This window comes from Herpailurus yagouaroundi, unplaced genomic scaffold (assembly GCF_014898765.1).
Source record: "Herpailurus yagouaroundi ecotype Mexico unplaced genomic scaffold, PumYag 192, whole genome shotgun sequence".
NCBI classification, from domain to species: Eukaryota; Metazoa; Chordata; class Mammalia; order Carnivora; family Felidae; genus Herpailurus; species Herpailurus yagouaroundi.
Window position 1 is genome coordinate 14,611,539 of NW_024412423.1, and position 13,845 is coordinate 14,625,383.

General features: G+C 42.0%; 1 long non-coding RNA gene across 1 annotated transcript; it reads right to left on the reverse strand.

Annotated features, from left to right (window-relative positions):
• Positions 1–643: 643 nt before the first annotated feature.
• LOC121010874 (uncharacterized) lies at positions 644–4,836 on the reverse strand. Its single transcript, XR_005781395.1, has 2 exons — positions 4,792–4,836; positions 644–1,648 (listed from the first exon to the last, which is right to left on the reverse strand). It is a non-coding gene; the product is annotated as an uncharacterized LOC121010874 (long non-coding RNA).
• Positions 4,837–13,845: the final 9,009 nt, after the last annotated feature.

Below are 13,845 nucleotides of genomic sequence, written 5' to 3' on the forward strand. Positions count from 1 at the left end.
TTTCTCACACTAATGTCCTAAGTCCCCATGACATATATTGGACATCATACATCTAATGAAAGAACCAAGGTGGAAAGATGGTGGAAATGCTGTTCTGGAAATCCAGAGAACCACTCAGTATGCCCGTGATGACCCCTGAGTAGTCAAACACTTCATTATTAGGAAGGGGATTATGTCCGTCCCTCCTTATCCTCAGCCTGTGGTTCTGTCAGAAACTACGAAATGTAAGCCAAGCATACTAGATTAGCTTTCTGCCTGGTTAATATATTATCTTCATTTCTAGAGAAGCATGTAAGCAAATGTGTCTCCCTCTTCCGGAACTTAATATATATGGATATCCTGAAAATTCTCATTCCGGACTGCAGCAAACATTTACATTTCATATGAATAAATGAAGATGTCATCTCTTGAGCTATTTATCTCCTTATCATCCCCATAAACCAGGATTTTTCAAAAGGGTTTTGTAAAAAAATAAACTCTTGGGGATCTTTTCCTTCTTTCCATCATTTAGGAATGGAAAAGGTACCTACCTTACTCTTTCTGTCAGCCTCAACCCACGGACTGTGAAAACACATCAGTCACTTAATTTACACTTCTAAAGGAAAACAACACACACACACACACACACACACACACACACACACAACCTAACAAAGCAAACTCTATGGTTCTCAGATCATCGTGCTTTTCTAAATAAAGTTTATGGGTTTGTATCTCAACTGCTATACTGAAATCCCTAAAACCCCAAGGTGACAAAGCAAAAGAAAGGGACCTGTGCTCTTGGAATCTGCAGCATTCGTGGGGGAGCCCGGTCGTGACTCTGCAGGGAACACTTCCACGTTCCCCAAGGAGCAAAGTTAACTTCTTGAGCAGCCTGTATTTCTGCCCCTTCTTGTGAAGTATGTCCCACAAAGGCATAGGAAGAGATTGTGGTTTGCAGTCAAGCAGGCCTGGATTCCCCTTGTTCCTCAGAACCTTGCCCGTGAGGCCTTGACCAGTTCTGTCCGCATATGCTTCTTCCTTAGATGGATATAGCTCCCAGGATGGTGGCAGAATGGTCAGCAATCGTGACTGTTCCTGGTGGAACAGAGATTACCAAAGTGACATCCTGAGAAATTTAACAGTGACTCTCCCTCATTCCACACAATCCTGAGACTTGAGTCATTTTTTCAGAAGATAGTAGCAGTGGGGAGGGCATCCTACCCTAGCATTCCTCATCTGTGTTGTGACACAGAGAAATGCCTTGTGATGTGAATGGGTATTCTGTCTCGGGGAGGCTGGAGGGCCTCAGGCTGCCCAAGGGCAGGGCCTCTTTTTCTTATCTTTTCACTCTGGTGTCCGTATCAATATTCTCATTTCCATGCCAGGTGTGGCTGTGGTTGTGGGCCTGTAGGAAATGCTACACACAGCTCTTAGACTAGGGTAGACAGCAGTCTGGAGAGCAATAGACACTACTTATTCACGACGAATATCTGTAACCCCTGTGATTCAACAAATCCTTCTCAGGTCCATAAGGGGGCACGTACGAGGGCAATCGCCATGGCAGGTGCGATACAGGTGCCCACCCCTGGGGATGGGTGCTAGGCGTGGGAGGTGTCCACCCTGAAATCCAACGTAACAGCTTAGATGTAGACACAGCAAGACCGTGCTCAGGGAATAAAGGAAGAAAGCAAATGAGATCTACAACATGATGTCACTTACACAAACTGGACATTCGGGAGTACGAAATAACTCTACATTTTATAATAACACAGGAGACAAAATAGTACACATTAAACACTCAGAACTATTGTCTGTGGGAAGTGGGAATAGGAGGGGAGAATGAAGGAGAAAGGAAGGGATGGATGAATGGATGGATGGATGGATAGGGAGATAGATTGGTAGATGGATGAATGAATGAAGGAGATAGACAGATGGATGGATGAATGAAGGAGATAGATAGATAGATGGATGAATGAATGAATGAATGAGTTGGGGCCCTGCGCAGAGGAATTGGGGATATGATTGCCTTAGCCCTTTGCTTTTGTATTCCTAAATAAAAAATAATTATCATTTTCTAGGTGTGTGACTTTTTTTTTTTAATGTTTATTTTTTTTTGAGAGAGAGACAGAGACAGAACATGAGTGGGGAAGGAGCAGAGAAAGAGGCAGGCACAGAATCAGAGGCAGGCTCCAAGCTCTGGGCTGTCAGCACAGACCCCTACACGGGGCTCAAACTCATGAATGGACAGATCATGACCTCAGCCGAAGTCAGATGCTTAACTGACTAAGCCACCCAGGCACCCCTATCATTTTCTACGTGTGTAACTTTTGAAAACTTGGGAAGCAACTGTTCTGGGCAGTGCAAACATTTCCTTAGAAGCCCCCAAAAGTAGCAATTAATAGGAATTTAACAAAAGCTAGATGTCAAACTTGGAGAGAAAAAATGTGCACATAACCTGTTTTTCCCATTATAATTACAGAAGGATGATTTGTAAAGACAGGCCATTACACTGAATTAACATGTAAAGTCACTAAATATATTATATGAATAGTTTTAAAGAAATGCAAACGGTGTTGAAAGAAGATCATTAGGTAACCTAGGGGGTGTAAACTTGGAGGATTCACACCACTTCCTGAGAATTGTAGGGAATAGTAGGGGCAGTATTTTCCCTTAGCCCTGTTCTGCTTGCCTTACCCCTGCCAAAAATAAGAGCCTGTTAGACCCTTCTGATTTCCACCCCCCACCCCCACCCCACCCCGTTCCCTGCCTGGTCAAAAGTATCTGGGAACTGTGTCTACAATGATTTTGGAACCAGTTTGGTTTGTCTTGAAGGTGGCTCTCCAGCTGGGCGCTAGGGAAGGAGGGGGTTGGGTAGGATTCAGAGAAACGCTGATAAGAGGGAAGGACTTTGCAGGTGTAGGGAGCAGCGTGATTGAGGGCATGGAGGTAGGAATGGGGAGGACCAACACAGGAGCTTGTCTAGACATGGAGAAACTGTGCCCTGATCCCTGCACAGCTGCGAGGTTCCCCAGGCCCAGGCCTCCCATTGCAGCTCAGACCCGACAGCTACAGGTGATCCCATGAGGGGAGCTGTCTTGTGCTGGGTGGGCCTGGAGCCAGTAGCTGCTCAATGAAATCTCATAGATTAAAATAAAAAGCCCATCACTACCAAGCGTGGTTTTCATTTCCCCTGGATACTTCTTAACTTCCCTCTGGCTGTGCTGCCCATCTCTAGGTGAGAGTCTGTCTCTGCCAGGTTCTACTTATTTGTTCCCTTCTGGTTCTTTCTTTCTTTCTAAGATTTTATTTTTAAGTAATTTCCACACCCCGTGTGGGGTTCGAGCTCACAACCCCGAGATCAAAAGTTGCACACTCTACCGACTGAGCCAGCCAGCTAGGCGCCCCTGTTCCCTTCCATTTCTTTTCAAAAATGAATCTCTGATGTGTTTCAAAAATTTTTTTAACTTTATTTATTTTTGATAGAGAGAGACACAGAGCATGAGCAGGGGAGGGGCAGAGAGAGAGAGAGAGACACAGAATGTGAAGCAGGCTCCAGGCTCTGAGCTGTCAGCACAGAGTCCCACACGGGGCTCGAACTCATAAAGTGCCAAGATCCATGACCTGAGCCCAAGTCGGCCGCTCAACCGACTGAGACACCCAGGTGCGCCCCTCTGGTGTGTTTCAAACCTGGGGACGTTTGTGTTTCTGTGGTCTCTAATATACCCGTCTAATGTGCTGCGAAAGGAAGTGACTAGTTGTCAGACAGGAGGAGCAATTTCTCAGTTCCCAAAAGATTGTGATGGATAGCACCAAATGCCAATGGTTTAAATAAAAATCCTAAATACTTTGAATAATTTTCATCAGTTTTGTTGAGATATAACTCACGTACCATACAATTCACCCATCTAAAGTGTGTAATTCCAATGGTTTTTAGTGTATGTCATTTTTAGTATTTTTAAATTGTGGTAAAAATATATATGGCAAACCTTGGCATTCTTTTCTATTTTTTATTAAAATTCCAGTTAAAAACATATAGTGTACTGTTAGTTTCGGGTGTGGAATTTAGTGGTTCATCCCTTAAATATAATACCCAGTGCTCATCACAAGTACCCTCCTTAATTCCCATCCACTTTTTCATCTATCCCCCCACCCTCCTCTGGTAACCATCAGTTTGTTTAAAGTTAAAAGCGTGTTTCTTGGTTTGCCTCTCTGTCTTTCTTTTCCCTTTGCTCATTTGTTTTGTTTTGTTTTGTTTTTTTAATTTCACATCTGAGCGAGATCAGTGATGTTTGTCTCTCTCTGACCGACTTACTTTTCTTAGCGTAATATTCTCTAGCTCCATCCGTGTCATTGCAAATGGCAAGACTTCAGACTTCATACGTTTTGATGGCTGAGTCGTGTTCTATCGTATATGTATACCACAACTTCTTTACCCATTCGTCAGTCGTCAGTCGATGGACATTTGGGCTCTTTCCTGTGTTTGGCTATGGTTAATAATGCTGCTGTAGGGGCGCCTGGGTGGCGCAGTCGGTTAAGCGTCCGACTTCAGCCAGGTCACGATCTCGTGCTCCGTGAGTTTGAGCCCCGCGTCAGGCTCTGGGCTGATGGCTCGGAGCCTGGAGCCTGTTTCTGATTCTGTGTCTCCCTCTCTCTCTGCCCCTCCCCCGTTCATGCTCTGTCTCTCTCTGTCCCAAAAATAATAAACGTTTAAAAAAATTTTTTTTTAAATTTTAATAATGCTGCTGTAAACATCAAGGTGCATGTACCCCTTCGAATTAGTACTTTTGTATCCTTTGAGTAAATACTTACTAGTGCAGTTGCTGGATCGGAGAGTAGTTTTGTTTTTAACTTTTTTTTTTTTTAATTTTTTTTTCAACGTTTTATTTTATTTTTGGGACAGAGAGAGACAGAGCATGAACGGGGGAGGGGCAGAGAGAGAGGGAGACACAGAATCGGAAACACGCTCCAAGCTCTGAGCCATCAGCCCAGAGCCTGACGCGGGGCTCGAACTCCCGGACCGCGAGATCGTGACCTGGCTGAAGTCGGACGCTTAACCGACTGCGCCACCCAGGCGCCCCTGTTTTTAACTTTTCAAGGAACTTCCATGCTTACAAACCTTGGCATTTTAAGGATACAATTCAGAGGCATTAGTTACATTCGTGATGTTATTGCAATCCTCACCTCAATCTATTTCCAAACTCTTTCGTCGCCCTCAAACATGAGAATATCACTGTACTATAGTTAGGCATAGATGGAAAGAGTTTTGTTGGTAAAAGAGGGTGTTGGACATCATCATCCCCTGCTGGTGGATCTCCGTGGCAGGTATCCTGACCACCCCCTGCTGTCTGTTTGCACCTGGGTGGGGAGCCTCAGCTTGATGGTTCAGTCCCATTGTTACCTCAGGCTCCTCGCTGCTTTGCTCATCTCCAAGCCTGAAGGTTGGTCAGCTGGAGAGTTTTGTTTTCTCTTTCAGAGATCGCAGGGACTGAGGAAATGTTACCAGGCACGTAGGCCAGAGGGCTTCAGACATAAGCCTTGCATTTTGCACGTGTTTCTGCAACCATGTCCTTCAACTCCATTCCCCACTCCTATGTCCGCCTCCCCGAGGCGGACCATTTTCATGTGTTTAGTATACTCTATTTTGTTTTATGTATTTTTGTTTTATGTAATTGTAAAATGCCTACAGTTATTTTGTACTCCTGCATTTTTAACTGTGTAAGTTAGATATCTAAGTCTGGACCTAGATAAAGGGATAAGGTTTCCCTTCGTTGTTTCTAGATTATCACTGAAACTGGCCTTTTCCCCACATATCCTCCCGGACACACCTCCTTGACTTACATGAAGGAAAAATATACACGTGTCTCTTTACTAATACTCTGACCTTCAACTGGATGTCTTTTGTGCGCAGTATGTAGCTTCTAAGAGAAACTGTATTCCCTGGTTCCTGTCTTTTTAATTCAAAGTCACTATTCCAGAGGTTCTGTGTCCCTTTAGGGTTCCTAGTTGTAAGCACAGAGGCTGATTCTGACGGCAGAAAATGAAGGTACTGAAGACGTACCAATTGCTCACAGAATCGTGGGACGGCTAGGGGTCAAAAGAAGCTACATGCCAAGGGCCCCGGAACATGTCTGGGAAGGTCATTATTGCTGCCAAGAAAGAGTTGATGTTGTAGCTGCCGTCCCCCACCAACACTGTGTATAAGCTGATGCTCTGTCCCAGCTGCCTTCCGAAATTGGGTAGAGCTACTAGAACAAATCTGCCACATTTCTATTGCTTTGGGTCAAATTCTGGGCCAGCGCATCTGCTTGGCCAAACCTAGGCCTGCAAAAGAAATGGCTGGCTGGCTTTTTTAGCATCTATCGAGTGGGAGGCAGACCCTGTGTCTTGCTGAGACTCCAATGGTGAGGAGTTCTCCAAACATAAGAAGACAGTTCAGTGGGTGAGTGGGAAAAAAGTTACAGGTGTTCCCTACCGGCAGGAAACCTCTGGCGTTCTGTACGGGTCTGAGTCACAGCTTAATTTTACACAATTTCGAAGAATAATGTAGACTGGAGTTTGTCAGTCTCCCTTTCCTCCTGTTCTGAAAATGAAAAGATATCCTCGGGCACTTTCTTTTATAGTAAGCTTAACTGAAGCTTCTCTCCAAGATTCTAATCATCTTTTTATTCTGAGCTAATATTTACAGCTTTGTAATTCTTTTTTTTTTTTTTTTTTTTTACTTATTTTGAGAGAGAGAGAGGGAACGCGTGTGCATGGGCAAGGGGGGGAGGGGCAGAGAGCGAGGGAGAGAAAGAGAGAGAGAAATCCCAAGCAGGCTCTGCACCAACAGTGTGGGGCTCGAACTCACGGACCACGAGATCATGACCTGAGCTGTCATCAAGAGTTGGACCCTTAACTAACTGAGCCACCCAGGTGCCCCACCTTTGTAATTTTCAAAGTTTGTTTTCTATCGCCTTTTGTTTTTTAAGCTGGCACTGTTACATTTTTTTTTTAAGTTTATTTATTTATTTTGAGAGAGAGGGAGCACAAACAGGGAAGGGGCAGAGAGAGAGGGAGAGAGAGGATCCCAAGCAGCTCTGAGCTGTCAATGAGGAGGCTCAATCCCATGAACTGTGAAATCACAACCTGAGCTGAAATCAAGAGTCAGATGTTTAACCGACCGAGTCACCCAGGCACTCCTAGATTTTCTTTAAAAAGTGTATAGCTTATATTACTATAAGGTAGAAGAAGAGAAAAAATAAGTCATCGCAAGAACAAAATACAGAAAAAAAATATACTGTTGTTTTTGTAACCAAATCCTAGTAAACCTAGTAACAAGGAGTTTTGTTAGTGAAACCTCAGTGTATTTAGATTGTTTTATGTCTCAGGTAAATAGGAAAATCATAATTCTTGTCTGTTAATTGATAGTCTATATTTGATTACTAGTTGGAAGTTTCACTCTTTTTATTCTGTGAATTCTCAAAATGTTAGTTGACTTCACTGATACTCTCTTTTTCTGGCATCTTTAATAAGTAATGGCCTTTGAGCTGTCATTGCTGCTTCATACCAAAGGTACCTCTCACCATTTCCTGTGGCTTTATGCTGAAAGGTACTATATTTACTTAATGATTTTATATCCTATTGCTGTCCCCCAAGTCCCAATCAAATCGGTGAGAGAGACTCAGTGTAGGAACTAGGTGCTTACCTTTCACGAGACAATTGTCAATTACAAAGCAGATTGGATTCCAGACCTAAAGATTGTCTTAGACAGAGTAGATGTTTTCAGTAAGACAACAGGCACCAGTGAAAGAGAACAGTGTTGGGGGGAAGGGGGAGGAGGTGATTTGTGCAATTTCCTTTAAGATTTTTAGAAATTCATGGTCTAGCGTGCTGCTGAAGCCGGTTCTTGTCTCTTGCTAGGATAGGCAAACGTCTGTGACCTTCCCAAGCCAGAGGATGCAGAAAGAAGCCGGAGCAGTAGGGGAAGGGAAGGCCAGCCAGATGGTGGAGCATGGAAAGGAGGGTCAGGATAAGGGTGAGGGTTGGGGTGCTAATTAGCTTTTCTTGCCTTGCCAGCAGTCTGTGGCAAGCAGATGACTGCACCCTTAATACTACCCTTTTTCTGGCCAGCAGGCAGCAGTGGTTGATGCTGTGGTTACGCAGAGAGTGTGCTTTTTTTTTTTTTCCCCTCTTCAAAACGTGGAAGTGGTGGAGAGACATACAAAGCGAAAATCTTGGCTTAAGTATTATAAGATCTCAGGATAAGAGATCTTGTCTCTTTCCATCTTTTGCAAGGTGCCCATTAACTGCGTGCCCATTCCTATTTTGATAATATTAACTGGAAGCGATGTGTTCTTTATACTATAAAAATCAATGCGAACCAAACTGTGCTTGGATATCTAAAAAACAATCAATAAAATGACAAAAACGGGCTATGAAATCTAAACGCAACTCAACCTTAGAGAGAGGTCGGCTTACAGATAATTATAAAAATATTCAGTAGAGCACATGTCAGAAGTACATTGGCCTTTCTTTACACACGCTGTCAGTTTCTGTGGGGTGGGAACTGTGTCTGATTATTTTGTAATGTCTCTCGAGCTGGCCATACTGGTATTCACCGAAAGTTTACGAAACGGAATCAGATTCTAGTAAGGCAGTCACTACATGTACTATGCAATATTTGTACGGTTATTGACTCTATGCCAAGATAAATATTAGTAAGCATGACAATGTAAAACAGTTAACATTTTGAAAATGCAGTGTTGTTACAGGCACACATTTTTCTCAGTACTGGTATGATGTTTTATATGCTAAGTTGATGGGAAGCTTTTAAAAATGGGAAGTAAAAATTCTAATTATCTGTTTTTGTAGAGGAAGGGAATGGAATAAATATTTCCTTAGCACCGAATATGTACCAGATACACTGTGTGCACATTAACGTATTGAATTCTATCAACAACCCTGTAAGGCAGTTCTTTCTCTGGGTTTTACAAATGAGGAAATGGAGGTTCACAGATGTTAAGTAACTCGCTAGAGGTCACATAGTGTATGACTGTGCAGGATTCACACTTGGGTATTCCTGATTCTGAAGCCTGTGCTGTCCTGACTTTATGTTACCTGAACCCTAATAGATCTCCATTGGTCCCCCGAATATTTTCAGTTTTGTTTGTCCAGTGATCGGTCAAATCGGCCTCTGAAGCATTCTCCGTGTTCTTTCTCTCCTCCAGTTCCAATGAAAGAAAGAGATTTGCCATTCAGGTCTTTGGTCAGTCTCCTAACTCAGATCATTTGGGGAGCATTAAGAGACAAATGGGAAGTGAAATGGTGTGTTTCTGGTGATCTAGAACAGAGTACTAATTCTGATTATGACATACAGTGCTGTGATTCCCTTCCACCAAATTTCCAAACTGTCACATTCACTTGTACTTGTTAATATATGACACATGTATCTTATTCTTGTATTTGATTTTTGTCCTATGGCTGAACGTCTTTTAGATGTAGCAACATGTCTGATATTAACCAGAGTCCACTTGGGGTGGGTTATGTATTTATGGTTCTCTTTCTCAATGCTTAGCATGCAAGTCTCAATTTTTAAAATATGCATTTTTGATCAAGTAGTTTATTTCCTGCAATTTCTTCATCAACAATCGTAACCAAATTTGGAGGAAGCGTTTGAGATGACATAGTAAACCTGAAACTGAAATAGGCCGTTGGTATTGAAAGAGAAAAAGCTTTCCATTATATGTTATTATTTATTGCATAGTACTATTTTACCAATAATGGATAGTCATTTAAATAGATGTTAGGGGGGCGCCTGGGTGGCGCAGTCGGTTAAGCGTCCGACTTCAGCCAGGTCACGATCTTGCGGTCCGGGAGTTCGAGCCCCGCATCGGGCTCTGGGCTGATGGCTCAGAGCCTGGAGCCTGTTTCTGATTCTGTGTCTCCCTCTCTCTCTGCCCCTCCCCCGTTCATGCTCTGTCTCCCTCTGTCCCAAAAATAAATAAATGTTGAAAAAAAATTAAAAAAAAAGAAAAAATAGATGTTAGGATCACATTCTTACTTTCAGACAAGAATAATAAAAAACTAAGTTTTCCAAAAGGAATTCTTATAAAGTCTTCAAATAATTGTTTTGAGAAGTTTTATGAGTATCTCTTGACTCATGACTATGCAAGTCCTTTGCTCAAAGGAAGTATACAGAAGTATCTCTTAGATAAGGTGGACTCATGAAATATAAGAGAGTGGTGAAGGTCAGGGTCCTAAGAGCATCCTTATTGTATGTCGCTCTACTCCACTATGGATGCCCGTGGATAGGAAAGTAACAGTATTTCCTCATCTGCAGTGTTCCCCAAGGACATTCTTCTGCCTTAAAGAGTCTTACGATTTGGTTGAAATAACAAACCAAAAAGCAATATGCTAGGTTCCAAATGACTGCTGTAGGTGACAATGCCACAGGAGTTCATAGGAGGAATGACATTTTCAATGTTTTAGGGTGAAGCAGACATTTTGGATTCATTTTACTTTTAAAAATAAAATGTCTGGGCTCACGCCCTGTGACTTGCCTTTTCCCTGTGACAGTTGAGACCCCTTTTCTCCATTCCTCACTTTGAGATCAACGCAAAGGAAGTGTAGAGTAAATGACAAAAACGAAGAGGTTAAGATTAGAGAAGTGAAACCAATTTCTTTTGAATGACAACAGGTTTCTGAAAACTTCGTGAGGGAGCTGATTCAAGTCACCACAGGGTGATTTTTCTAAGTGAATGTCACAACGGAACTTGTCTACAGTCATGGCTGTCATGGCGGGTTGTCTGACCCAGTAGCTTCTGGTAGGTAATTGTGTACTTGCTTATATGGTTCTGCGTGTAACTCAAGAGCCCCAGCGAGACTAAGGGCAGGAGCTGTGTGCTATACTTTCTCTCTGTTGTCCACAACAGTGTCTCATAACTTTGAACTCTTTTTTAATAAACCTAAAATGCTCTCCTGCTCCCTCCAATCTAAAAAGCCCCTTAGAAACAGAGGCTTTCTGTCTTTCTCCACCACAGCCATTTGGGAATCACAGTTTTTACAAAGCCTGTTTGGCCGAGAAAATTTAAGACAAATTTTAAGTCGAGTCAAATTTTAAAATATGTATTATTAAACCTTAGGTATTTTTGTTTTTGCTTTTGAAATATAAAATATGATATTATAATATTAAATATCCTTTATAAGTCACAAAGGTACCCCAGTTTCTGATAACTCCCTTTTTCCTCCCTTCTCATCCCCTTCCTTCTTAAAAATTGCTTCTCTACTTTTAGTGAATTAAACTGATGGTGTGCCTTCAGTTTAGAAAGTTGTTATATCGGGGCGCCTGGGTGGCTCAGTCGGTTAGGCGTCTGACTTCGGCCCAGGTCATGATCTCATGGTCCGTGAGTTCGAGCCCCGCGTCGGGCTCTGTGCTGACGGCTCAGAGCCTTGAGCCTGTTTCCGATTCTGTGTCTCCCTCTCTCTCTGCCCCTCCCCTGCTCATGCTCTGTCTCTGTCTGTCTCAAAAATAAATAAACATTAAAAAAAATTAAAAAAAAAAAGAAAGTTGTTATATTATTAAAAGAATTTAGGTGTACCTGGGTGACTCAGTCCATTAAGCATCCGGCTCAGCTTGGGTCATGATCTCATGGTTTGTGGGTTTGATTGAACCCCCTATGTCGGCTTTGCGCTGACAGTGCGGAGCCTGCTTGGGATTCTCTCTCTCTTCCTCTCTCTCTCCCTCTCTGCCCCTCTCCCACTCCCACTCTCTCTCAAAATAAATAAACTTAAAAAACAAAAAGGATTTTGGTCCCTGGATTACTAGAGATTAGTATTTGTATGTGATCAACAGAATGATCAGTGACAAAATATATAATCTTACAAAGTAAAAAGAATATAGTAGTGAAAAGTAGAAACTATTTTTTCAGATTTTTTTCTTTTTTCTTCACGAAATTCTCAGTTTCGTAGTATTCATGTTCCAACATATTCTGATCTTTCTAAGACAAACATGGCAGCAATTCTTTTCTTTCTTTCTTTTTTTTTTACTTTTTAGTTTATTTACTTATTTTGAGAGAGAGACAGAGTGGGCGCAGGGTGGAGAACAAGGGAGAGCGAGTCCCAAGCAGGCTCCGTGCTCAGCCCTTCAGCAGCCATTCTTTTCAAGTCACAGCTTTCAGCCCGAACACCTCTGCCTTCATTACTCAAATACATTTTTTGTTTTATTATTTAAAAATGTTTAATTGAAGTATAATTAGCAATTATATTCGTTCGAATGCACCTTTGAAATCTCATCAAGTCATTGTTTTAAAAAAATTAAATAATCCAAAATAAATAAATAAACCAAAAAAAGGCTGTGTTCACTTTCTAATTCCTGAAGAAATCACACAGACTGTACAGCATGGGTGGGCAACATGAAGAATTCACAGAAAATTTGAAATTCAAGCAACAAACAAGGTGGAAACTTGTCTACTTACAGAAAAAGGTAGAAAGTACATTTCAGGAGTTTTAAAATCTAAACTAAAAGAGACCAGAATATGGTTTTTTTAAGTTTTGGTAAAATTTACATACAGTAAAATGAACATCTTAAGTGTACAATTTAGTGATTTAGTGAGCTTTGACAACTGTGTCCATGCACCCGTGAATGTATCATTCCAGAAAATTCCTTAATGCTCCCTCCCTTCCAATCAATTCTCACCACCTTGGACATCCACTGTCCTGATTTCTTTTTACAAAGATTCCAATTATTTGTTCTTGGATTTCATATAAATGAATCACACAAAATGTACTTTTTCTTTGCTCACTATAATGTTCGTGAGATTCATCTGCATGGTTGAACGTACCTGTGGCTCATTCTTTCTCATTGCTGAATAGTACTTATACCATGATTCACTTGTCTATTCTCTTCATGGGCATTTGGATGGTTTCCAGTTTGGTCTGTTATAAATAACACTAGCATAAACTTCTTCCACAAGTCTTTCAGTAGAAATGTGCTTTCATTTGTCTTAAGAGTAGAATTACTGGCCTGCAGGGTAGGTACTTTTTTTTTTTTAATTTTTTTTTTTAATGTTTATTTATTTTTGAGACAGAGAGAGACAGAACATGAACAGGGGAGGGTCCGAGAGAGAGGGAGACACAGAATCTGAAGCAGGCTCCAGGCTCTGAGTTGTCAGCACAGAGCCCGATGCGGGGCTCGAACTCACGGACCGTGAGATCATGACCTGAGCCGAAGTCGGACGCCCAACCGACTGAGCCACCCAGGCGCCCCACATTTTTTTTTTAGGTTTATTTATTTGAGAGAGAGAGGGGAGGGGCAGAGAGAGGGAGAGAGAGAATCACAGGCAGGCTCCACACTGCCAGTACAGAGCCCAACATGGGGCTCGAACTCAAGAACCATGAGGTCATGACTTGAGCTGAAATTAAGAGTCAGATGTTTAATTGACTGAGCCACCCAGGTGCCTCTAGCATCATCTAACTTTATGGAAAAAATTCCTGAAAAATTGGTGCATAAAGCTAATTTTTTTGTAAATCAAATCACTTACTGAAATAAGTCTTCCCCTACTTTAACGTCTAGCTCAAATTCTCTTTTTCTACAATGTCCTCTCATGCTGTCCTGGCCTGCGGGGATTTATTCATTCCCCAGATTTTAGCATTCCCAGTGATATGACACTTACCATTAACACCACTCCCTTGGACCTCTGTCTTTCACAGCTTGATTGATTGACCTATTTAATCCATGTATATATTTCATTTCTACACACACGATACCTTTATTGAGGGATCGAATCACATTTCACACTTAAAAAAATTTCTTTCGGGTGCTTGGGTGGCTCAGTCGGTTGAGTGTCGGACCTCGGCTCAGGTCATGATATCGTGGTTTGTGGGTTC